At 44.2% G+C, this 26,532-nt stretch overlaps 1 protein-coding gene across 5 annotated transcripts in view; it reads left to right on the top strand.

Annotated features, from left to right (window-relative positions):
• LARGE1 (LARGE xylosyl- and glucuronyltransferase 1) overlaps window positions 1–26,532 on the top strand; it is an 852,160-nt gene that overhangs the window by 221,448 nt on the left and 604,180 nt on the right. The window lies entirely within an intron of this gene.

Here is a 26,532-nt window from a genome sequence, read left to right as displayed (position 1 = left end):
AGTGCTTTTCTGTGTGTAGACAGAGATTGGGCAGAGGTAGGTAGGGACCATGTGTAGGTGGATTATCATCTTTTCCAGGCTTCACTGATGAGTGTCGTGCCTTGCAACAGTAGTGCTTAGGGAATCAGGCTCAGTTGCAAGAGGCTCCCGGCAGATGAGGGTACTGCCCAGAAGGATCATGGAGAGCTCAATGATGGAATGTTCACAAAGCTTCTGGCCCTAAGAGAGCACTCAGTGAGCATGGGTTGCCTGTCCCGTTCCTGGAGTTGGGGCAGGGTGGGACATTTGAACGAGATCTTTGTAGCCATACAGCAATCATCAGGCCAGGATTCTGGGGAGAAATCCCCAGTTTCCAGTAAGTTCCCCTGTCTGCACACCCGTGCTTGTACTGGGTCACAGCCCTGCAGATACATGTATGCATCTTCAAGAACATTAGAGTGGAATTTGGAGGCATAAAATAGCCTTCCATAGTCCTTTGTTTTATACAGTATACATCATGACTTTGTTTTATACAGTAATTACAGTCTATAATAAAAGAAATGGGTCAATAAAATGGAGAATTAGACATGTGGTCATTCCTAAGATTTAAGATCTAGAAATTTGACAGTTCAGCGCTTTAGTATCCCTCTGCTAAGATGCTTTAGTGGAAGCTCCACATTGAGGATAAAACTTAAACTCAGGCTGGTGCACAGATCCTCCCATGACTTGGCCTGAGCCTGCCTACTCTAATTCATTTTTCTGATGTTCTTCCTTAACATTCTGGAAGACACACCTTAACACGTATATGTTAGTTTTTCTGTTGCTACTGTATCAAATCACCGTAAACTTAGTGGCTTAAAATAATACAGATTTACTCTTTCATCGTTCTGGAGGTCAGAAGTCCAAAATCAGTCTCACTGGACTAAAGTCAGAGTGTTCACAGGGCTGTTTTCTTCTGGAAGCTCTGAGGGAGAATCCCATCCCCTTGCCCTTTTCAGCTTCTAGCAGCCACCTGCATCCCTTGGCTTGTGGTCCCATCCTCCATCCACAAAATGAATCACACCACTTTCTGCCTCCATTATCACACCAACATTCCCTCTGATGCCGACTCTTCCTGCATCTCTCTTATAAGGACCTTTGTAATTATATCAGGCCCAGCAGGATAATCTGGGATCATCTTCCACCTCTAGGTCTTTAATCATACCTACAAAGTCCTTTTTTGTTATGTAACGTGATACTCACAAATTTCAGGAATTATCAGGTGGTAATCTTCGGGGGGGCATTATTTAGTCTATCATGATGTATCTCTCTAGTCTTTTTTTATTTTATTTTATTTTATTTTTCACTTTAAGCTCTGGGATACATGTCCTAAACATGCAGGTTTGTTGCATAGGTATACATGTGCCACAGTGGTTTGCTGCACCTGTCAGCCTGTCATCTGGGTTTTAAGCCCCACATGCATTAGGTATTTGTCTTAATGCTCTCCCTCCCCTTTTCCTCCACCCCACCGATAGGCCCTGGTGTGTGATGTTCCCCTCCTTGTGTCCATGTGTTCTCATTGTTCAACTCCCATTTATGAGTGAGAACATGCGATGTTTGGTTTTCTTTTCCTGTGTTAGTTTGTTGAGGATGATGGTTTTCAGCTTCATCAATGTCCCTGCAAAGGACATGCACTCATGCACTCTAGTCTTTGTACCTGGTGTTTGCACTACCTGGAACACCTTTTCCTGCCTTCTTTGCCAGGGTAACTCCTAGTCACCCTTTAGAACCCCGTCTCAGGGTCTTCTGCTCTACAAGAAGACAACTTTGTACCTAATCTTTCTCCTGCTCCATTGTTCTGGCAATCTGCCCCTCTTCCTTGCTTATCTAATATCTTGAGCCTACACATCTAGTAACATTTACCTCACACTGTATTGTAGTTATAGGTTTATTTTTCTTGCCTCTGTAGTCCTTGGGGACAGGAGCTGCTGTAATTTGATGGATGCCCAGGATAACAGGGACCACAGCAGGAACCTTATCTCACACCATAGAGGCATCCCAAGGAGAAGCCCTTTGTCCTGATTTCCACGTAGCCTTCCTTGTTGGCCTGGAATTACATTTCCTCCTAGAAACTGCAGTCCACTGGGCTTCAGCTTGTCAAGGTCCCGTGTTTTCCTGTCCCTTCGGCTGTCTAATTCCCTCTTTGTTGGTCTGCTGTAGATTAGCCTGAGTAAAAGTGAATAGACAATTTCCTATTAACATTTATATTGCTTTTCTTTTCTATTTCTTGGCAAGGCCCTGAAAACTAGGATGGCTGTGGAAAAATGTTGTTTTATCTAAATAATGTCCCTATTGGGGGCTAGATTCTGGCTTTTGGCTGGGCCTTGGAGAATGGTAGGTGTGGTGGACACATGAGCCCCAGGAAAAAATTAAGGCACAGAGGTCAGTCCAGAAGCTGTAGATTACATTCAGCAAATGCATATTGAATGCCTACTATGTGTCTGCACCCATGCAAGGTCTTAGTGCATATAATTCATATCTAGCATTTATTAAGCGGTTATTATGTTCCCAGCACATAATATGTGCCAAGCATTGTTCCTAGTGCTTTACCTTGACTTTTTGGAACAACTCTGTGAAATGCAGCCACAGTTATTGGAGGAGATGGCAGTGGAGCCGGCTCTTGCAGATGAGAAGGATTGGGACAGGTTTTTATGACAGAGGAGAGGAACACTCACACTAATGAACTAGCAAAATCGCAAGACACAAGTAGATTCAGACACCCACGAGCACAAGAGGCCGACACTCAAATATCCCCTAAGAATCTGATTACTTCATTGTGCCCTCCCCTTTTGAGTTGTCACCATGGATTCCACTTGCAGCAAGGACTGCCATGTTGCTTCCCTATATCCATTGTCCCTTTTCTGCTTAGGAACAGACTTCTGCTTACATTCAGGAGAGCAAAGCAGCCAGATAAATGACTGTCTCCCTGCCCCTGTGGCAGTTGGGCATGGCCATGGAACTTCAGGGAATCCACTTACAATCACTTTTGCTGTTGAGATGTGTCCCCGTTTTTGGCCTTCTCTTCCACTACTTTTGGCTGCCAGCCTGCAACAAGGATGTTGATGCTCTAGCATGATATTGGACACTGAGGGGCCTCAACCTAGAGCTGAGGATGGTAAAGCAGAATGATGGGATCCAGGGAGGTCAATGGCACTGTTAAATCACGTTCCACCCTACACTACCAACCTCCTGACTTTCTGGATGTGAGAGAGACATAAAAGTCCCTTTGGTTTAAGCCACTGTTATCAGGAATTTATTGTCACGCGCCGCCGAGACTAATTGCAGTGGATGCACTGTTCTTTTTCCAGCAACCTCCTCTTCATCTGCAGAAGTCCACATTCCACCTTTGCTTTATGAAAACTTTTGCCTCCAATTCCCATTTTCCTTTCCATCTGTTGCCGTTCTTCTGAAAACACCATCATGGACGCATCCAATCATGTATCCTGACAGCAATGTAAAGGCATCATTTCCAAGCATCTTCAGGTACTCTCCCTGTAGCACCTGCGTTCCCCTCCAGGCCATCACCACTCCGAGTGTGAACCAGGTACAAAAAGCATCAGCATCACCTGGGAGCTGCTCAAGAAGACACAACTGCAGGCCCATCCCAAGATTATGAATCAGAGCCCGCAGTTTAACAAGATCCCAGGAAATTCATGTTCCTCTTACAGGGTGAGAAACACTGCTGTCAACGTCTTTGTCCTCACTGCCAGCTGCTCACCTCAGACCACGGATGTGGAAATCCACTCTCGGGCTACACTCTCCTGTCCCTCCAGGTCTCTCATGCCTTGTCAACCTTTCCTACAAGCTTAAAAGGTACCTAAACTACTGCAGATTGCTACCCACTCTTCCCAGAACAAAATAATTACTTTCACACTTCCCTGCTTTTGTTTCTGTTTTTCCCTCTACTCAGAATGTCCTTCAAGACCTCTGCCTACTTATGGGTTTCCTACTCACTCTTCAAGGCCAGCTCAGACACCGCCTCCAGGCCACCAGCATTTGGGGGAGAGGGACTGTGCCTCTCCATCAATAAGAGAGCACCACAGTGGGCTCTGAACAGCTTCTTCACCTATAAAATTCAGAGATGAAGTCCACCGGGACTCTTGGATCAGAATCAGTCCTCTATTTCCTTGAACAGAGCATAGTTCTGGCACCCCCGCCAGCCCTCATGTCATCCCATTTTGCATTTTATTTAGTCATTTACACACATACCACTTTGGATTGTGAGGCAGCATTCAGCCTTCCACATAGTGCCTGGTACACAATTAATTCTCTGGACGTTGTAGTTAAACTTCAGTGAGTGGTGACAACTTGAGTGGTCAAGTTGATGGTAGATAGTACTGGGTGTTTTTCCTAGAGCATCGATTCTCAAACTCCAGCATGCATCAGAATGACCTAGAAGGCTTGTTGGAACCCCTTCTTCTCCCCCAGTGTCTGAGTTAGCAGGTCTTGGGAGGCCTCAGAATGTGCATTTCTAACTACTGTGTAGGTGATGCTGCTGTTCCCAGGACAACCCTTTGAGAACCGCTGTCCTTAAGGAATACGTAGATTTGTTGCCTTTCCTGGAGGCAACAAATCTCATGCTCCTGGAGAGAAGGAAACAAATCTATGTACTCGTTAAGGACAGTGGTTACATTAGAACCTGCAGTGTAAGTCAGTGGTTGCATCGGAACCTGCAATGTAAATCAATCTTGGAAATAGACATGGGAATTAAATACAGAGAAATTAGATCAATGGATGAACCAATAGAGAAGTGACTGGGATCAAGAGTGCTTTGGAGTCTTGTTTTTCAATTTTTTTCCAAACAAATTCACCTAACCTTAGATGCTGCTGAGTGTAAGACATGGCATTGTTTTACGTAAAGCCAAGAAATCTTTTAATTAAATCATGGCACAATTTTTTTTTTATCCCTTTGAATCTTTCTTTTATGCTTATTGAAAGAACTATTTTAGACTTGGGTTTTTGTCATATTTTATTGCTATGCCTACACATAAAGAAAAGTATAGGCAAATATATTGGTTCAGATATTGCAAAAGCTTCTTTGCTTGGAATCTCACTCTTCAGAATCCGTTTTTCAACTCAGTGTCATCTCCTGCATCTGTCTACATCGTGTCGTCCTCTGCATCATCATGAGCATGCAGCATTTCTTATGAAAATCCTGTGAAGACGACACTTAACCCACTTTGCAGCTCTGTGGAGCTGGCCTCCTCCTGGCTCTGCTTCTAGGAATGTTGCTAAACACATCTGGTTCTCCATTTCTTCCTGCCTCTTCCCACAACCATTTGGTTCATAGCAGTTAAAAGAATGACTCCCTTCATTGTCTCCGGGATTTTCACTGAAGCCTGTGACACCCATTCTGCGAAGAGGTGAAGGCACTAGTGGAAACAGCTGTGTTACCCCTGCTGTGTGGTCTCCAGTGATTGCTCAAACTTTCTCGACTTCAGGGATGTTAGAATGTGAAAAATAGTTTTTCTTAGAAAAAAATAAAGCTTGTAAAATGCCCGCTGCTTGCCGAGCACATGTTTTCACCATCATGGGTTTTCATATAACCAGTCTCAGTTCATATTTACATCGTTTGTTCAAGGTCAGCTTTGGGAGGTCAGCCTACAGAGGAGGACCCCGAGTCTCTGTCAAACTTGCAGGCAGGCATTCATTCACTCTTGAAAGATTTATGGAGTTCATGCTATGTGCCAGTCATCAGGGGATAATCAGTGAAGAAATAGGTATATAAGATTGAGTCATTTAAGTGTTACGGGGAAAAAAGTAAGTCAGGAGAGCAGGGTGTTAGGGAAAGCTTTTTGAACAGACACTAGAGTGAAGTCAGGGTGCACAGCACACAAATATCGAGAGGATGCAGATTCCATCCAGTGGACATTACAAGTGTGAAGTTCCCGTGGCAGGAGTGTGCTTGTCTTGTTGGAAGATCAGCAAGGAAGCCAGCTGGGCTGGATGAGTGGAATTTTAGTAAAGGTTCAGTAAATAGCCCTACCTGGGATGTAGCTGAGCTGAAATGTCCATCCAGATCTTTGAGTTCTAAGCTAAGGGTTTGTTGGCTGGGCGCAGTGGCTCACGTTTATAATCCCTTTGGGAGGCTAAGGCGGGCAGATCGCTTGAGGCTAGGAGCTCAAGACTAGCCTGGCCAACATGGTGAAATCCCATCTCTACAAAAAGCAAAAAGAATACAAAAATTAGCCTAGAGTAGTGGTGTGCTCCTGTACTCTCAGCTACTCGGGGCTGAGGCAAGAGAATCGCTTGAACCTTGCAGATAGAGGTTGCAGTGAGCAGAGATCACACCACTGCACTCCAGCCTGGGTGACAGTGAGGCTAAGGCGGGCAGATCGCTTGAGGCTAGGAGTTCAAGACCAGCCTGGCCAACATGGCAAAATCCCATCTCTACAAAAAAATACAAAAATTAGCCGAGCATGGTGGCGTGCTCCTGTACTCTCAGCTACTTGGCAGCCTGAGGCAAGAGAATCACTTGAACCTCGGAGAGAGAGGTTGCAGTGAGCAGAGATCGCACCATTGCACTCCAGCCTGGGTGACAGAGTGAGTGAGACTCCATCTTAAAAAATAAAAAATAAGTAAGGGTTTGTCCACATGCAATAAAGTGTGAGAAGCCACTGCAGATTACATCCTTCTCTGTTTACTGCAGTGAGTTGAATCTTTTAAGAAACAAATGTCTTGATTAATCCAGCCCCAGTAGCAAGGCATGGCAGAAAAATATGCTCATTGCTGTCACCTTTGTGCTGCCTAAGAAACACCCACAGTGTCTCATTCCTGAGCAGCGGTTTAACTCACCCAGGCAAGGATAACCACACATGTAGGGTGAAAAGGATGTGACAGAGAAATACAAACATTTCATTCCCAGTGTGTGTTCTCAAAATAGAATGTGGGACTTTCAACTCTTTCTTCTTTGAAGAACATTGTTGAGAGAAAGACTCTGCAGCGCACTGCAGAAGAAGGAACAGAGATCTGAGTTTTGATCCCAGCTCTGCCAGTAATTAGCTGTGGGACTATAACCATTAGAGTTCAGTTACAGACAAGAGGATGCATGAGCTTCAACAGAAAGAGATGTATTTCCTTTTTTTTTTTTTTTTTTTTTTTTTGAGACAGAGTCTAGCCTTGTCGCCAGGCTGGAGTGCAGTGTTGGTCAGGATGGTCTCAATCTCCTGACCTCGTGATCCGCCCGCCTTGAGCTCCCAAAGTGCTGGGATTGAAGGCATGAGCCACTATGCCCGGCCAATGTATTGCCATTCTTAAGTGCCTTGAAGAATCCTAAGAGGCTAGAGACAAAGGTGAGAACCATATTGAACCAGACCACCAAGGAAACTGTGGTTAAGAAGCCATGGGGTGGCTGCTCCCTTACGGACCCTGCTGTATCTGCTGAGATCTGTATAAGCAGGACGAGAACCGTACTTTTTGATACTTGAGAAGTTTGGGACTGGACTCAGAGCTCTAACGACAGCTGCCTCAAAAAGAAAATAACATCCCTTGTTCATGCTTGCCAGAAAACGGCAGCAGAAGCAGGCCCAAGGGCATCCTCTACCTCCTGGCATTCATTTTTGCCTCTGTCATCTCACGCAGATGTGTCTGCTTGGTGGAAACTGGGTTTCACAACAGAGTCCAAGATGTAAAGGAGTTTGGAAAATGTCTAATGTGGCTTTTGATATATGTAAGGGAAATATTTAAGGCAATCCCATTGTAAATGAGAGAGGATAAAGGGATACAACGGGAGTTAAATGTGCTGCAGTTCACTCGAACTGGTAAAATGTCAGCCCCAGTAGACTTTGATAAATTATGCATATGTAATGTAATACCTAGAGCAACCATTCAAAAAGCTATACAAAGAGATGCATTAAAAACCACCATAGGTAAATTACAATGGAATTCTAAAAAATGTTCAAGCAACTCACAGGAAGCGGGAAAGACCACAATGAGATGCCATTTCAAACCCACCAGCATAGCTAAAATTAAAATAAAACAAAACTAACAACATCAGATGTTGGTAAGAATGTGTTGCAGCTGTATCTCTCACACATTACTGGTGGGAATATAAATGGTTCATCCCCTTTAAAGAAAGGTCTGGTGATTTCCTATAAAACTGAATAGATAGGCCTGTAATCCTAGCACTTTGGGAGGCCAAGGCGGGCGGATTGATTGAGGTCAGGAGCTCGAGACCAGCCAGGCCCACGTAGTGAAACCTTCTCTACTAAAAATACAAAAAATTAGCTGGGTGTTGGTGGCAAGTGCCTGTAGTCCTAGCTACTCAGGAGGCTGAGGCAGGAGAATGACTTGAAACCAGGAGGCAGAGGTTGCATTGAGCCGAGATTGCGCCACTGCACTCCAGCCTGGGCAACAGAGTGAGACTCTGTCTCAAAAAAGAAAAAAAGAAAGAAAGAAAGAAAGAAAGAAAAATACTGAATAGATATCTACCCTCTGACCCTTCAGTTGCAGTTGTAGTTATCGCTGGACTATGAAACTGTTATTGCAAAAACAGCCCAGGTATTCATCACTGAGAGAATAGATAAATAATATGTGTTCCGTTAATATTATGGTATGCCACTCACCAAGCGGTAAGTAAAAACAGATTAGCAATACATGAAACAACTTGAATGAATTGCAGAGACTTGATGTTATGAGAGAAAGCTTACCCAAAGAGTATATACTTCAGGATTCCTAATAGATCGAGTTTGGGGACAGGAAGAACCAATCTATAACAAAGCTTAATCAAGAAGGGATTGCCTATGGTGGGAGGATGCAGATATTGTCAGAGAAGGAGCTTGAAGGAACTTCCTCATCACTCCAGAACGTTCTGCATCTTGAAAAGTGTTTGGGTTACATAGGAGTATGCATTGTCAAAATTTTCCCAGTGATTTGTGCATTTCATTATATGTAACTTTTACCATGAAGGCGGGGAAAAAACCCATAAATATTATTGAATCCTGGTTAATGATATACATATTAAAATGCCTAGGAAGTAATGTGCTGCTGACTATCTTACTGTTTTGAAATGCATTAAAAAACCAAAGATGTGTTGATAGATGGATAGAAGGATAAATATGATAAAAGCAAATATGGTAAGAGGGTCATGGTACATCACAGGTGCAGCTATATATATGTTCATTGTAGAATTCTTTCAACTTTACTGTGTATTTGGAATTTTTCATAATAAAATATTAGAGAAAAATCTGAAAATAAAATCATAGGATGTGTGGTACCTTCCTTCATCTGCGTCAGGTGGCAGTTGTTTGTTAAGAAAATCATGGCTGGGTATCCCAGCACTTTGGGAGGCCAAGGTGGATGGATCACTTGAGGTCAGGAATTTGAGACCAGCCTGGTCAACATGGTGAAACCCTGTCTCTACTAAAAATAGAAAAATTAGCAGGGTATGGTGGCGTGCGCCTGTAATCCTAGCTTCTCGGGAGGCTGAGGCACAAGAATCACTTGAACCCGGGAGGCAGAGGTTGCAGTGAGCTGAGGTCTTGCTGCTGCACTCCAGCCTGGGAGACAGAGTGAGACTCGTCTCAAAAAAAAAAAAAGAAAAAAGAAAAAATTACTGCAGCTATCTGATCATTGCTTTATGGGACAAGGGTGATTTTTGCTGAATTGAATAGAGAGTATACAAAATTAAAATCTTAGGAGACTGAAATAACTGGCATTGGGGATGTAGCCTGGATATAGTATTCACTAAAGATGCTCACTAAGCACTGAATTAATTTCTTTCTTTTACTTTGTAAAGATAAGCCCAAAGGTTCATTCTCTAATCTCATCCTTGCTCATGCCCCCAAAGTCAGTGCTGGCATGCAAACACGACCACTAGTCATCTCTTAGATAAGGTTCAATGCAAACATTTATAGTTGGAAGAGACTAGGGGGCTACCTGATCCTATTTTTTTCATTCTCCCTACTCCCTCCCTTCCCCTTCCTGTCTCTCCCAACCTTCTCTCTCCATGTGTATGTATGTGTATGTGAATTTACCTAAATCAATTTGGTCATGGACAACTCTTAGCTGAATTTGTAGGTAATAGTAGTGGCCAAAAAGTTGAAGATGGTGGAACCTCAAACTAGAACTTTACTAACATATTGTGATGAAAAAAAAATATTCCACCAGATTCTGCCACACAAAGAGACATTTATTGATCAAACATTCATTAGTAGGCGCACAGTGATTCAACCAACAGTAGAGATATGTCTCTGCCCTCTGTCCTTTCAGATGCTCTGACCACTCTCTTACAGAAAGGTTCACTAGAGGCAGGTGTGACACTGTGACAGGGACCATTGCTGTCACCCTCATAGTTGGCATTAGGCAAACAGAATTTCTCCTAAGCAGCAGCTGGAAACAGAATAGCTATGGATCACCCCTTAGACAGCATCGCTAAGAATGTTGGTGTCAGCCTCTCTAGATTTTCCTTCTGTGTTATGAAAAGGTGGGGAGTATCTCTAATATTACTGTAGCCAGTCCACGTTGTTGGTAGCACTTTTATCTTACCAATGAGAGCTCTTTCCTAACATCTAACATGTCATTTGACAAGCTGCTAATGTCACCAGGAAAAACTGATTCCAGAATTCACTAGATCAAGACAGTGGTAACAGAGGGAGCCACCTCAGGACTGTATTGGGCCTCAAATACTGTGAGCAGATACTGCTCCTTCCTCCAGGGTGGGTCCCTGAGTAAAATGGTCACTGGCTACACCTGGGTTGCACTGCAACCTAAGACTTATCATATAAAGTCTACCATGACACACAGGCACACCCTACAGCGTGCTTCTGGGTTGAGGTTTTCTTTTCTGTTTTCTCTCTCTTTTTTTTTTTCTGTTTTTAATAGAGACAGAGTCTCGCCCCGTTGCCCAGGCTGGAGTGCAATGGTGTAATCTCGGCTCACTGCAACTTCCACCTCCGGGGTTCAAGTGATTCTCCTGTCTCAGCCTCCTGAGCAGCTGGGACCACAGGCGTGCACCACCATGCCCAGGCAATCTTCTGTATCTTTAGTAGAGACGGGGTTTCACCATGTTGGCCAAGCTGGTCTCCAACTCCTGACCTTGTGATCCGCCTGCCTCGGCCTCCCGAAGGCTGGGATCACAGGCGTGAGCCACCGCGCCCAGCCATGGGTTGAGGTTTTCACAGTAGAATGACTCTTGTTTGTTTGTTTTAATTTGGTAAATTATATATAACACAATGAGAGCTCTTTCCTGACATCTCCCTTCCTTCCCTCCCTCACTCCCTCCCTCTTTTTAATTTTTTTTTTTTTCATTTCAGTTGCTTTAAGGTTACAGATGATTTTTGGCTATAAAAATGAATTGTGTAGTGGTTAAGTCTGAGATTTTAGTGGACCTGTCACCCAAGTAGTGTACATTGTACCCAGCGGGTAGTTTTTTGGCTCTCACTCCCTCCCAGCTTTCCCGCTTCTGAGTCTCCAGTGTCCACTGTACCGCTCTTTCTGCCTTTGCGAACCATAGTTTAGCTCTCACTTGTAAGTGAAAACGTGTGGTGTTTGGTTTTCTGTTCTTGTGTCAATTTGCTTAGGATAGTGGCCTCCAGCTCCATCGAGGTTGCTGCAGAGGAGGTGACTTTGTTCTTTTTTATGGCTGCGTAGTATTCCATGGTGTATATGCACCACATTTTCTTTATCCAGTCTACTGTTGATGGACATTTAGGTTTGTCCCATGTCTTTGCTATTGTGAATAGTGCTGCAGTGAACATATGTGTGCATGTGTCTTTATAATAGAATGATGTCTATTCTTTTGGGTATATACTCAGGAATGGGATTGCAGGTTTGAATGGTAGTTCTCTGCCTTTTTTTTTTTTAATGCCTAAACTTCATAAAAAGTACATATGTCATATTTTTGGAGTGATGTTTACATACAGAGAATTTATACTTACATTGTAAAAATTGATACAGTACTTTTAGCAAAATGATGTGTGTGATAAATATTGAGTTACAGAACTGATAAAATTGGTAGAAAGTCAGAATGATATATACACATAGTGAAAACCTTAAGCATCAGCAGAAGGATAATGAGGGTCTAAAATGGTGCCATTGGCCGGGCACAGTGGCTCACGCCTATAATTCCACCACTTTGGGAGGCCAAGGTGGGCAGATCACCTGAGGTCAGGAGTTCATGACCAGCCTGGCCAACATGGTGAAACCCCATCTCTACTAAAACTACAAAAATTAGCCATTTGTGATGACGGGTACCTGTACTCCTATCTACTCAGGAGGCTGAGGCAGGAGAAACACTTGAACCTGGGAGGTGGAGGTTGCAGTGAGCCAAGATCGTGCTGTTGCACTCCAGCCTGGGTGACAGAGCAAAACTTCATCTCAAAAAAATAAAATAAAATAAATGTTGCTGTTACTGGGGAAGGCCGTGTTACTGCATGCATAGCCCCTGTTGGCTGATGGCTGCATGAATAGTTTTGAGATCAGGAAGCAGTGTTTTAAGCATTTTGCATCCTAACAAGAGAAGTTGTCATTTACATACAACTATCTAATGGTATTTTCTTTTCCATTTTGGACATTGATTGGAAAGGGAAGTGGGCAGTTTGCTTAGCATACAATAAATTTTAATTTTTAATTATAATTTATAATTTTAATTATAATTTGTCCTACTTAAAATAATAGGAGATTGGTTCCGTGGTAGCCTTTTGGCACAAAACGTTTTATTTTCAGAAACAAATCAGTGATGTAATGAGGGAGATACTTTTCTCTAAGGTCTATTCAAGATACTGTAAACCCTCTTCACTTAGGAGAAAAGAAATACGGGGGTAGAGGGAGGTAGAGAACTGCTCTCCTAGAGTCCAGGGAGCTGCCTAGAGAAGACGAGAGGCCACCCCTCCTAGGCCAAGGCTGTTCTAAGTTCCATATGGGTCTTCCATTGTCTTCCTGTGAGACCCATTGAAGGATCTGACCCAGACGGTAGGAAGAGGCTAATTGTTAAGTGGATTCATGGCCTTTGCAAATGCTTATTAGAAATCAGCCATGATGGTCCAGGACATGCTGGGAATCTTAGATTAATGGGGCTTAGCAGATTTTTATGTCTGAACCTGCGTAGAGATGTATGGATGTGAGCAGAGAGGCATGCGTTTTGCTTGCTGACTGACTTGTTTCCTGCCCCATGAGGAGCCATATTCGTCTTGAGCTTGCATAGTTTCTTACTGTGCAGTCAATATTTGCTGGTGAGAAATGAGCCCACTGGTACTGGTGCATCTGATCCTCTGCCGTGCTTATTCTCTCTGTGATCAATGTCGTGTGCATGGCTTGTAGTGTTAGGGCAGCAACAAATCTATTTTTAATTCCCTCTTCCTTCCCATCTTTTAGAAATGGGTGAAACCATTTCTCCTGACCAGTAAGCCTCTTCTCCTCCTCCCTCCCTCCCTCTCTCCTCCCTCCCTCAAAATGTCAATTGGATTAACATTTTGCAGTTGTGGCTGCCTCCACATCTGCTAACAGAGCGTGGCTGGACTTTGGAAAACAGTTGCCCAGAGCCATTCTGGGGTTTCTATATTTATTTCTTTCAATGACATCCATAGCAAATTTGCACTGCTCTCAAGCCAAAGGTTGATTTGTTCCATGGGCTGCCCAGTCAACCTGGGGTCCCCCTGGAGATGAGGACTTGGGGTCTGGTGCCCCGCCAGCTCTGGTGTAGGTTCCAGAGCTAGGAAATAACTGGCAGGCTTGTTGTGGAGGCGCCATGGCAGGGTCCACATGAGCGCCTGCTCTGTGTTGTGGCACTAGTTCAGCGGTACTTTATGAGACCAGGAGGGTGATGGATGGAGCCATGGAAAGGTGTGGGTGGAGGGAGGGACAGGCATGTAGGCAGAACAGCAAGAAGGTGCCAGCCTGCAACATCGAGTGCCAGCCTCATCAGCTAGCGGGGCCCCTAATGTCAGATGGAGACGGCCCCCAAGCCAGCCTCCACCTTGGCTGCCTTTGTCAAGTGGGCCTCAGGATTTCTCTTACCATTCCTTTTTTTTTTTTTTTCCCCCTCTTCTCTGGTCTCTTTGCCTTCTCACTCTGTCTGCCCTCACCCTACAGGGAAAGGTCCTTCTCCCTTTCTTTTCTTCCCTGTTTTCCACACTTCCCTCCCTCTTTTTCCCCAAGCCTCTAGTAGAAGGAGCATGAGGTGTGTTTGAATTCCACCTCCTGTTGATCTTTGGGAGAGTAACTCAGGTCAGGCTTCTTCCAGCCTTACCTGGGGATGTAGATACCTATTTCTGGGGTTGCTGGGAGGGCTGAATGACAAACTTTTATAGCCATTACGTTCACATAGCACTTACTGGTGCTTCATGGGTATACTTAGTTAGTCCTGAGGACAGCCCATGAGATGGGGGCCATTATCTTCAGTTTATAAAGGAGGAAACTGAAGTCTAAGAACATTAACCAGCTTGCTGAAGGTCACGAAGCTGTTACTTCATTTTGCCTAACTTTTCTTTCTTTTTGTCATTTCTACTTTTTGGGTTCTGTATTCCCTCTTCCTGTCTCCATTTCCTTTCTGCCTTTTTCTTTTGCCCCAGGCAACTCAGGGCAGCCTGGCCACACAGTACCCTCTCTTACCCTTCATACCCTGCGGAGCTTCCCCATGGAAGCAGCCAGCATGAGAGGAATGGAGGACGGATGTCTAGTGATCATGTGGGAGTGAAAGCTCTGTAATGTGTAATGTGAAAGATGTACATTATAAGTATCTACAAGATTAGTTATTCATATCATTTTTCCCTCCTTTTTTTTTTGAAACAGAGTCTCGCCCTGTCACCCAGGCTGGAGTGCGATGGCACCATCTCAGCTCACTGCAACCTCCGCCTCCCAGGTTCAAGCGATTCTTCTGCCTCAGCCTCCCGAGTAGCTGGGATTACAGGCACCCACCACCACGCCTGGATAATTTTTTTTATCTTTAGTAGAGACAGGTTTTCAGAATGTTGGCCAGGCTGGACTCAAACCCCTGACCTCATGATCCACCCACCTCGGCCTCCCAAAGTGCTGGCATTACAGGTGTGACCTTCTGTCCATTTTAATTCTCCCCCACCTCACCTTTTTCTTTACATTTCCTTCTTCTGAGCATTTTGCCTATCTCTTCTTCTTTCTGTCATTTCTACTTTTTGGACTCCTCAATATATTCCTTCTTCCCAGTACCCGTTTCCTTTTTGCCTCTTTCTTTTGCGCTCCCCAAATCACTTCTCCCCTAACCCTGCTCCTTGCCTGTTTGGTTTTTCCCTTCGGTCACCTCTGTCTGTCTCATCTCTCTGTGTTTTATCTGTCACGATATTGGCCAAACCAAGCCCTGGAAGTGCGCTGAATGCGGCTTCCTGGGCATTCATCAGGGTGTGCTCTGGAGTTCTTCCTGCTTGAGCAACTATGCAGCATCCACTGCTGCTGAGAATTTAACCTCACCAGAGTCAGGAAAGTTCTGAGATTTTGCACTCCTCATAAACTTAGCCAGCCTGACACACATGTGTGTACACACACACACACACACACATACACACACAGGAGGGGAGAGAGAGAGAGAGACAGTAAATTTGTCAGCCCTTGCAGTAGCACGCAGTTCTAAATATGGGCATAGTAGGAAGAGAGATGGTTACTGTGGGAACTATAACTTTTAATTTACTGGCCTGAAGCGCTAAACCAGGGCTTGATGCTTAATGTAGTGTTTTTACATTTAGATGTGTGCTTAGGAAAGGCATAAAACTTTTCAAAGCTAGGGCCAGTGCTGGGGGAGGTCACTGAAGGAGGTTCAGGAGTGGTGGAAAAATTAGGGAGGTGGAGTGGGCCCACTGGGACCAGTCAGTGTGCCCTACCAATCAGAAGTGGAAGAAATAGACACATTATGGACAGCACAGTTGGTCAGGATAGGAGGCTTAATGACCAGCCCAGCAAGGGAGGAAGGCTTTATGACCATCCCTCCACTTGCAAAGGAGACCAAGATCTGGAGAGAAAGGATGATACGGCCAGGGGAGGAGGCTGAAGGTGCATGACTTTTGGAAGTCTGAGTTCAAAACAATGCAGGGCCGGGTGCGGTGGCTCACACCTATAATCCCAGCACTTTGGGAGGCCAAGGCAGGCAGATGACCTGAGGTTGGGAGTTCAAGACCAACATGAACAACATGGAGAAACCCCATCTCTACTAAAAATACAAAATTAGCTGCGCGTGATGGTGCATGCCTGTAATCCCAGCTACTCGGGAGACTGAGGCAGGAGAATTGCTTGAACCCAGGAGGCAGAGGTTGCAGTGAGCCGAGATCGCACCATTGCATTCCAGCCTGGGTTACAAGAGTGAAACTCCGTCTCAAAAAAAGAAAAAAGAAACAATGCAACCTGCAGGGGATTTGGACTCTGACACTCTGAGCTTAAAGTAATGATGAACACTTAGCCTACTGCTTCCTATGGGCTAGCACTCTTTCCAGCAAGTTAGTACTCACCCATTTAATCTTGACCACAGCTCTGTGAGGGAGGGACTCTTCTCACCTCTACTTTATAGGTGGACGTTGAGATAGAGACAGCGTTCGAGTAGGATCTCATCCCAAGGAGCCTGGCTTCAGGGTCGGTGCATTTCATTATCTCTGTTTTGTTGCATTTAAATCCTGACGTTGTTACTTACTGGCTGCGTTATCTTGGATAAGTTTCATCACCTCTTTGAGCCTTGACTTTCTCCCCACGAAGATGAGGGCAGGAATACCTTCCATGTGAGGTTGTGTTGGGTCTAGGGAGGGAATAAGCATATGGAAGTTCTCTGTAGGTATGACATTGCATTATGTTTACCATCAAGAGAGAAGGTGAGTGGAGGCTCCGTCAGATAAAGAATAGGACAAATATTAGTATTGGGTATTTTTACTTGTTAAGTGGGTAGCACTTAGGTTGGCATCAGGCCTACCTGGTGAACAGCAGGTTCTCTTCCCACCTCCCACCTCTTCCGTCTTCCATGTGAGTGGGTGCATCGGTCCCGAGCGCTCCTCTTCCCCTCCCATCTCTCCACACTTTCCCTAGCACGTGACATAACTGAGAAGTCAATAACACCTGCTGGGGTGTGTCAGCCTGGCAGAACTTCTGGCGTGGCTCTCAAGAACATGCGACGCCTCCTGGAACCTTCACTCATTCAACAAATGTCTGCTTCGTGCCTACTCTGTGCTCCCTGTTGTTCTCAGCCCTGGGGATATGTTAATGACCAAGGCAGATGCAGTCTTTGCCCTCATAATACTTAGTTTCCAGTAAGAGAAATGGATAAGAACCAAGTTCTATCGGCTGGTAATGAATATTGTTTTAAAAAAAAAAAGCAGCAAGGTAAAGGGATGGAGACTGAGGCATCGGATGGAGAGTAGGATTTTAGAAGGTCAGAGAGGACTTCTTTGAAGAGGTCAGCTTGAGGCCATGCACGGTGGCACACGCCTGTAATCCTAACACTTGGAGAGGCCAAGGCAGGAGGATTGCCTGAAGCCAGGAGTTTGAGACCAGCCTGGGTAATGTGGCGGAACCCCATCTCTACCAAACAAAAAAAAAAAAAAAAAAAAGAAGAGGTGGTCATCTTGGAGCAGAAAGCCAAGCAAAGATCTGAGGGAAGAATATTCCAGATGGAAGGAGCAGCCAGTGCAGTGATCCTCAAGACAGAACAAGCTTGGCATGTTCAAGGGACAGCAACGAGGAAGAGATGGGAACAGAGAGTTAGGTCAGCTTCCATGATCGGGGGCCTCACAGATGCTAGCAAGGAGATTGAGCTTTGTTCCAAGTGCAGTGGGAAGCCACTGGCATTGGGGTTGCCAGATAAAATAGAAGACAGCCTGTTAAATTTGAATTTCAGATAAACGATGGATAATTGTTTAGTTTGGACATAATTGGACATCCTATATTTTTGTTTGCTAAATCTGGCAACCCTACATTGATGGGCTCAGAGCAGGGATCTGCTTTATGCAGAGAGCATTGGGCTGGAAGGAAAACTGCAGTCAGGAGGCCAGGAAGGGAAGGGCGCCATAGTCCCCAAGACCAAAGCATGGCTGGTCTAGGCCATGATAGGCCAAATGGACATGTTGAGAAGTGTTTGGATTTGAGGGTATGTTGTGATACCTGTGCAGCTTGTTAGTTATTCATATCATTTTTCTCTCTCTTTTTTTTTTTTTTTGAGATGGAGTCTTGCCCTGTTGCCCAGGCTGGAGTGCAATGGCATGATCTCGGCTCACTGCAACCTCTGCCTCCCAGGTTCAAGCGATTCTCCTGCCTCAGCCTTCCCAGTAGCTGGGATTACAGGCACGTACCACCACGGCCTGGCTAATTTTTTGTATCTTTAGTAGAGACAGGGTTTCACCACGTTGGCCAGTCTGGTCTCGAACCCCTGGTCTTGAACAGGGGTTCGAACCAGGGGTTGTTAGTGGATTGGGTACACCAAGGAAAGAGGGCGGTGAGACAGAACCAATCCTAAGCTCCAGTTCACAGGGAGGGACATTGAGCATCTCAGGGCCCGGTCAGCTGTGCACCAAGTCGCCACTTGTTTGCCTGAGCCCAACCCACATATCTCTAGATGGGTTAGCTTTAGGTGCCCACAAGGAAAGAGAGTTGGCTGATTTAATTTGCCATGGCTTGCTGCATTTTTTTGAACTCTCAGTGAATTTATATGCACTCTGTATAGATAGATGAGTCAATAAATACTACCATAAATGAATTCATCATCTTTTGAGCACTTATCCTGTGCCAGATTCTCTGCTAATTAATTGCTCTGCATGTTTGTCTTCTTGGTTGAGCCTCACAACAGGTGGGGTTGTGCAGTGATGGTCCACATTTTACAGCTAAGAAAATCAAGACTAAGGAGAGTGTGACACACATTCTACTGTATTTGCTTTATAGTGTCATGGTTATTTCTTTCTTTCCTGAAGTTTTGTTGGCACATGTGTCTCCCAGACCTATAGTCAGCTCTCAGTGGGAACATTGTTTAGATGAGGGCGCATCTTGGAAAGCTGCCTCAATCCTAAATGCTAGAATTAGAACCCAGTTCTGATTCCAGAACTTGATAGAGCGGTGTTCACAGACTTTAGTGGAAATAAAAAATACCTAGCAAATTTGTTTATAATTCATATGCTTGAGTCTCATGCCTAGGATTCTAGTTCAGTCAGACAGGGGGCATAACCTAGGAATCTGCATTTTAACAAAACCACAGTTGATTCAGAAGCCATTATTCTTGTATCTGCTTTAGGAAATGCTGTAGGACTTTGCCTTAATTATGCCAAAGAGAAAACCCTGTCCCCAACATGCTCCCAAGGAATATGACTGGGTTCTATAATTTGGATATTAGGGATGCAAGTTTGACTACAGGTTGATGTCACTCACATTCCTGTTTTTAGGCATTTGTACATGCTTTATTAGATGCCTCTAGGAAGTGCTTTGTTCAGCATTTCAGGCAGGATGGCTGGGATTTCTTTTGTATATTAATACCCCCTGGCATTTGTTCAGCACTTCATCCAGTGCCCAGGGTTTCCAGGTCACCATCACACTACCTCTGTCCACCCTCTTCTCATCTCCAGAGCATATGCCAGCTGCCCCAGTCACTGTCTTGAAGCTCTTGCCCTTTCCTTGTGTGTGTGGTTTAGGATGGGTTCCCATTGGCTGTGTTTCCATCCCATCTCATCTCAAGGGAAATCTCTGGTGTGAGGAGCTGGCAGTGCTTGGATTGGTCTGTGCTTGGTGGCTCCACCCCCCAGACACCTGAAAATCCTCAGAATGAAACCGATGGTCATGGAGCCTCAGCAGACATCATTCATCACCTTGAAGAAGTGAAATGAAAGGTGAACAACCTTGGTTGAAAAAGCGGGTGAAGAAGTTGATCTGAATCAACTATGGTTTGTTAAAATGCAGATTCCTAGGCCACACACCCCCTTTTTGATGGAAAAAAGGGAAGGCCATCGCTGTAAGAAGCACATGGGGTTGGGTGGCATCCCGGGATGAGCTTTAGAATGAGTTCTCAGCTTCTTAGCTCCACCCTGGCTGGCTTGGCGATATTTTTCTTCATCCTTGCATGTCCTAGTGAGGAACTTATCATTATGCACACAGTGGCCTCTACGGAGCTAGGTTCTCAATTTCCTCAGTTCCTCATGGAGTTACAGGCAACCAATAACTGTCCCTAAATGGGCCATCCCTTTGTTAATAGGCAGCGCGACTCAGGAGATCAGTGAAATACCAGATTCATTCTCAAAGGAAAGGTTCTCAGGGTGACCTCTATGGGATTTTCTCTTCTATCCGTCTTGTTTCTCGGGGGCAGATCAGGGCCTGTGGAAGCCAGAGGTGCGAAGGGTATAAATCACATGGGTAGCCCGAGGCTGAGGCCCTTCTCTAGGTCCTTGCACTCCCGTTGGCCTTGATAATTGTGTCATGTTTCTCTTACGTAAATTTGTTACCAAGGTGTTGGTGGTGGGGAGCCAGGGCAGAGAAGGGAGTGGATGACATAGAGAAGGGATTCCAGTCACACAACAGCGTTCCTTCCCCAAACACATTCCACATTCACCGGGTGTACAACGTGCAATGATTTCTGATGTTGCTGACTTAAGAGCAAGCACGTTCGGTACTAAATCTTGCCTCGTGTCTTATTAAAGAGCAGCTCACTACAAAACTGTTAGTATCTCAGAATGGTTTACTCTCCGCACCTTCCCACCCTCCTGGCTGTCATGCCAAAGGACAGTCTTCCAGTGAGGGCCGTCTTGCTGCTATTACTACAACCACTGGTGATGCTGAGATAGCTGCCATGGACCAGACTCTGGTGGCGCTTTACCTACAGTAAACCCCCAGCTCCATTCTAGTACTTCTGGACCCAGGCTGGGCTTTTCATCAGGGGCTCCAGAGAGAGTATACTCTGTTTTCTTGGTGTTGTATAGTCAACTTACTGGGAAGAGAAGGCATGGACCCTGACTGGCAGAGTTCAGAAAGTATCTCTGTCATTTAGTAACTATGTGACTTTGGGTATATTGCCTAACCATTCTATTCCTCAGTTTTCCTCTATCTCCATCTATCTTGTCTGTCTATCGTCTGTCTGTCTCTCTGTCTGTCTGCCTGCCTAACCATTCTGTTCCTCAGTTTTCCTCTATCTCTACCTATCATCTGTCTGTCTATTTGTCCATCCTTCCGTCTTCCATCCATCCATCCTGTTGATTCTGTTATATATAATATATAAAGAGATTTATTGTAAGGAATTGGCTCATTTAATTATGGAGGCTGAGAAGTCCCAAGATCTTCAGTCAGCAAAGCTGGAGACCCAGGAGAGCCAATGATATAGTTCCAGTCTGAAAGCCAACAGACTCAAAACCCACAGCTATATTTCTGTTCAAGTTTAAAGGCAAGAAAAGACCAGTGTCCCAGCTCAGCTGTCAGACAGGCAGTTTCTTTTTACTCAGCCTTTTTATTCTACTCAGATCTTCAATTGATTGGATGAAGCCCCTCCCCGTTAGGGAGGGCAATCTTCTTTATTCATTCTACCAAATCAAATGTTAATCTCATCCAGAAGTACTCTCACAGGCACACCCAGAATAATGTTTGACCAAATGTCTGGGCACCCTGTAGCCCAGTCAAGTCAATTTATTACCATGACAGATTACATCATATATCTTATGGTGTTATAAAATAAATTAAGAGCACAAAATGGCTAGAACAATTCTTATCATATAGGAGACCATCAGTATATGTTACCCATTATCATTTCGATCATCATCTTTGTCTTTGCCATCATCATTGTTTTCATTACTAACCTGAAGTGGGTTGGAGCCGGCAAAGTTGGGATGGGACCACTGGCTTTGTTCCGTACCATTGGTATGGCCTTGGGCCTGAGCCTCAGTAAAATAAAACCATATGTCTCTGGTTTTCCTCTGGGTTCAGATAACATAGCAGCAAGCTCACAGCAGAGTGCCTGGCTCACAGTGGGTCATATACTTGCAAACATATTTGTACCAAGTTTTTACTCTATGCCAGCCACTGTGTGTGTTACTAGAGATCCAGTAATTCAAAGATTCATGGTTCCTGATTTCAGAGTACCTACTATTTCCCAAGAGCTTAGATGTGATGATAAAGGATTTCATACAATGAAAGAGTTGCCGAAATGGAAGATGGTATGAGGGCAGAGGAACCAGTCAGGAAGTGCTAATGTCCACCAGCAGGAGTCAGGAAGATTTCTCATGGATTTATGATGAGGGGGACTTGAGAGTTGAGTAAAAATTTCCCATTTGGGGGCAATGGCAGCAGCCTGGGTGACAGGGAACAGCCTGGGGTGTCCTGGTGCAGGAGAAGAAGTGGGAAGGGTGGGAGAAGGAGGCCAGGGCCAGACCACAGGTCATTTGGACATAATTTCTTCAATTTAGTATCTTGCCATCCCAAGGTACAATTTTCACAGACCACTGTGTTAACGTCAATTCTTTTCATTTTAATGTTACTTAAATGTGCAATTTGGTGCAGCCTCTGTATAGAGAGAGCCTGCATGAACTGGAGGAGTACAACAGATTTATATAATAAATTCTAACAAAACTATAAAACTAACAAAGTTTAAGTTATGAGCACGTTAACGTGTCAGGTGATGCTGTGTTAATATGGTGTGGATCACTTTGCCATGGAATTTGCAGTGTCCACGCACCACACCATGGCTCATATTTATTTCCAACCAGAGAGCACCCAACCACTTTGCGTCAGATTCTTGGTCTTTGCATGGTAGAAGTGCATCATTTAGGTATCTAGCCTTTTCCTGTTATCTTCTGATCAGCCTGGGGCAGTTAAGGTAGTGGGTACAACCTGGGGCTAGCATGAGCATAGACTTAGGTGTAAAAGTGGGCTGTGACATTGGGCTCCGCTAAAAGATGACTGTCCAGATGACCCTGAATGTGCCTCTGTACATTTTTAAAAAGATAATTATCAAAGTAAAAATTGCAAATTAGCAAACACTTTTAGAAAACACAGAAACCCCAGCCACTATTGCATTTGAGACGTAGCATTGATAAAGAGAAATTTTGGAGAGATCTGGTGGATTAAATCAGACTAATATAGAGTGGGAGACTGATTATTGTTATTGTGCAAATGATGGTGATCTTTAATAGTATAGGAAATACTTATTCTAGCAAGTGCTTAAATTTTGCTTCTCATGTGCCAGGTACTGTTCTGAGAACTTTATGCATGTTATCTGTTTTAATCTTCGCTATAACTGTATGAGGTAGATGTTGTTAGTATTCTATTTAACAGAAGAGTACGATGAGGCCCAGAAATCTTAAGTCATGAACCTAAGGATACAGGGTTAATAAATAGCAGACCTGGGACGTGAACCCTGGTAGTTGGGCCCTTGACTCCTTGCTCCTAACAACTGAAAGTACGAACTAACATTTCAATGCCTGTTTTAATAACTTTCTACACAAATAACTAATGGCCCATTCACATCATCCCCTGCAAATGTTTTGGGGTGACAACTTGTTAAAATTTAATATTCAGAGCAATACGGCCCCAGCTATTTGACAATTTCAGATATAAATCTACCTTAAAGATGTACAAGTACAAATTATGCAATTTGATTTTTAAGTGCTTTCCTAGCAATATAAATAATGAAGTGTGTTGGAACTGGCAGGTATAGTACATTAAATTGAGTGCAATTAAAACACTGTGATATTTTTAAATTAACAAGAAAAAAATAAGTGGCGAAATTAAGAAACCTGAATCTGTCTTTGCAGCCTCCTCCAGCTGATAACTGGGTGGGTGATTGCAGAGGGTATTAGTAACATTTATACTCTGGATTTCAAGTGTGATGATTGTCACATTTAACACAAAGAACACTTCAATTTCACTTCTGCATAACAGGCAGATGACATTTCCCACAACATAATCTTTTTAGTTTTTTTCTTTTTTTTCCTAAAGCAGATGATAAGGGGGTATTCTGAGAAGACATCTGAGTTGAAATAATGACTTGCCTTGTGGATAATGTCTCAATGAGACATCTGAAAGTCAAGATTCTCTTTGTTAGACGCAGGAATAATCTGCATCTTTCACACTCATGGGCGGCCTTCACCCTCTCCAAAAGCTAACAGTCTGTTCATTGGAAACCAGGAAGATGGTGCAACTGTTGAGGTTGTTTTTCACGACCTTCCCAAAGGTTTGATATGGACAGAGTGAGATCTGCTCTCAGCCAGTAGTTATTGTAAAAATAAAGGCTGATCAATACAAATTTGTGCATCAAAGGTCTCTTCTGCCCCCCACCCCATTCTGGAGTTAGAAATCTCCCAAAGGTTTGATATGGATAGAGTGAGATCTGCTCTCTGTCAGTAGTTATTGTAAAAATAAAGCCTGATCAATACAAATTTGTGCATCAAAAGTCTCTTCTGCACCCGCCCCGAGCCCCATTCTGGAGTTAGAAAAGTTCAGGCGTAGACCATGGACTGATTTTGTCATACACACACCTGTACCTCTGCATTGTTTCTGAATGTGTTTTCCCTGGAATGGACCATCTCGCTTACTTCTCCACTTACTGCCATTACTTAGGGCCCTTCATCAGTGTTCACAGACTCCAAGGGAACTCTGTGTTTAAAACTGGATGCATGACCTGAAGCACATTGTTTTGAGTGGAACAAGTCAGGGCCATGAGCCACTTTAGACTGGAATGTGATCCCCTCCATTTGAAGTCCCCACAGCTGCCGTAATAAAGTACCACAAACTGGATGACTGAAACAAAAGAAATTGATTGTGTCACGCTTGTGGAAGCTAGAAGTCCAAAATCAAGGTATTGGCTAAAACATACTCCTTCTGGAGATGCCAGGGAAGGATCTGTGCCAGGCCTCTCTCCTAACTTCTTTTTTTCTTTTGTTTGTTTGTTTTTTGAGACAGAGTTTCGCTCTTGTTGCCCAGGCTGGAGTGCAGTGGCACGATCTCGGCTCACTGCAACCTGCGCCTCCCGGGTTCAAGCAATTCTCCTGCCTCAGCCTCCCGAATAGCTGAGATTACAGGAGCCTGCCATCACACCTGGCTAATTTTTGTACTTTTGGTAGAGACAGGGTTTTATCATGTTGGCCAGGCTGGTCTCGAACTCCTGACCTCATGCAATCCACCTGCCTCGACCTCCCAAAGTTTGGGATTACAGGTGTGAACCACCGTACCTGGCCTTTCTCCTAACTTCTGATAGTTCTTTGGCTTGTGGCAGCATGACTCCAAGTCTTCACAAGGCATTCTTCGTGTGTGTGCGTGTGTGTGTGTGTGTGCGCGTGTGTGTGTCTGTCCCCAAATTTCCCCTTTATATAAGAACATTGGTTATAATGGATTCGTGGACATTTCTACTCCAGTATGAACTCATCTGAACCAGTTATGTCTTCAACAGCCTTATTTCCAAATAAGGTCACATTCTAAGGTGCTGGGGCTTAGTACTTCAACATATAAATTTTAGGGGTGGGACACAATTAAATCCATAACGCTCTGTAAGGAGCAAAGTGTCTGGCACATAGGTGATTGATTTATACATTCATTGTTCATTGATTGAATATCTGAGTGCTTGAGTCAGGCACTGTTCTAGATACTGAGAATAAGGGGATGACCAAAATAAACAGACTTCCTGATCTTCAGAAGCTTTTATTTTAATGGCAGAGATAGATGTTAAACAAAAAATACTATCTGGAGAGTTCTGCAGGTGGCCGATTCTGGGGTCCCCACCACTGCCTGCTGAATTGAAGGGATCCGGGCTTGCTATCTATTTTTTATACAAAGCTCTAAGGTTAATTCTGCTACACACTCAGGGTTAAGCATCGCTGTCCTAATGCACTGGCACTATTTCTGTAGTGATCAACTATTTCGTTAGATGCGCATCAGGGAAAGTGGATGGGCAATGTACTTCGGTTCCCAGCACAGTGTCTTGACCATCGCATGGCAAAACGGTCGCAGATGCGCCTCTTCCTCATGGTAGTCATGCAGGGTTCTGTCCCATGGTGCGCTCTGCTCTCATTGGTGGAGGGTGTGTCATCTTACCCACACTCTCCTCAGATCTCTGAATGTCATTAAGAAATGCTGAGAGATCTGGGTCAGCTTGGAGAAGCAGGAAAGAGAGAATTAGCTGCTAGTGCCAGTGCTGAAAATAGAACTTGAGCTGAGGTTTATCTTCTCGTCTCCTAAGAACCACTAGAATGGAGAAATTAAAGACAATAATGAGGCTTCCTATTCTAGCATCTTCCTAGTGCACTTTTATGTAAAGTGAGGAATTCTTTGCAATGTCAGTCACCCCTCCTCCCCCAAATGTTTTGTGTATGCATTTAGGTGGTGGTTTATACTAGGTTGTCTGTGTTACTTTAGATATTTCATGGTATCCATTAGCAACCTATATTAGAATATATGGTCAAATTCTTTAAGTCAAAGAGGAGGGCCCAGCTCGAGGTATTGTTCCTTCTCACGCTGTCCTTTGTAGGGATAAAAAGCAGCTTTCCGCAGCTGTGGAAATAGTATCCCTTTACGTAAAATAAGAACCCTTTCCACATGCATAATATTGTAGTTTTACATACTGGATTTCTCATCTATATGACTGTCACTCTTATTTGGTCTCTTTTTGAGCTCTCCAGA

This window comes from Pan paniscus, chromosome 23 (genome assembly GCF_029289425.2).
Source record: "Pan paniscus chromosome 23, NHGRI_mPanPan1-v2.0_pri, whole genome shotgun sequence".
Classification (NCBI taxonomy): domain Eukaryota; kingdom Metazoa; phylum Chordata; class Mammalia; order Primates; family Hominidae; genus Pan; species Pan paniscus.
This window is presented reverse-complemented; position numbering and strand designations above follow the sequence as displayed.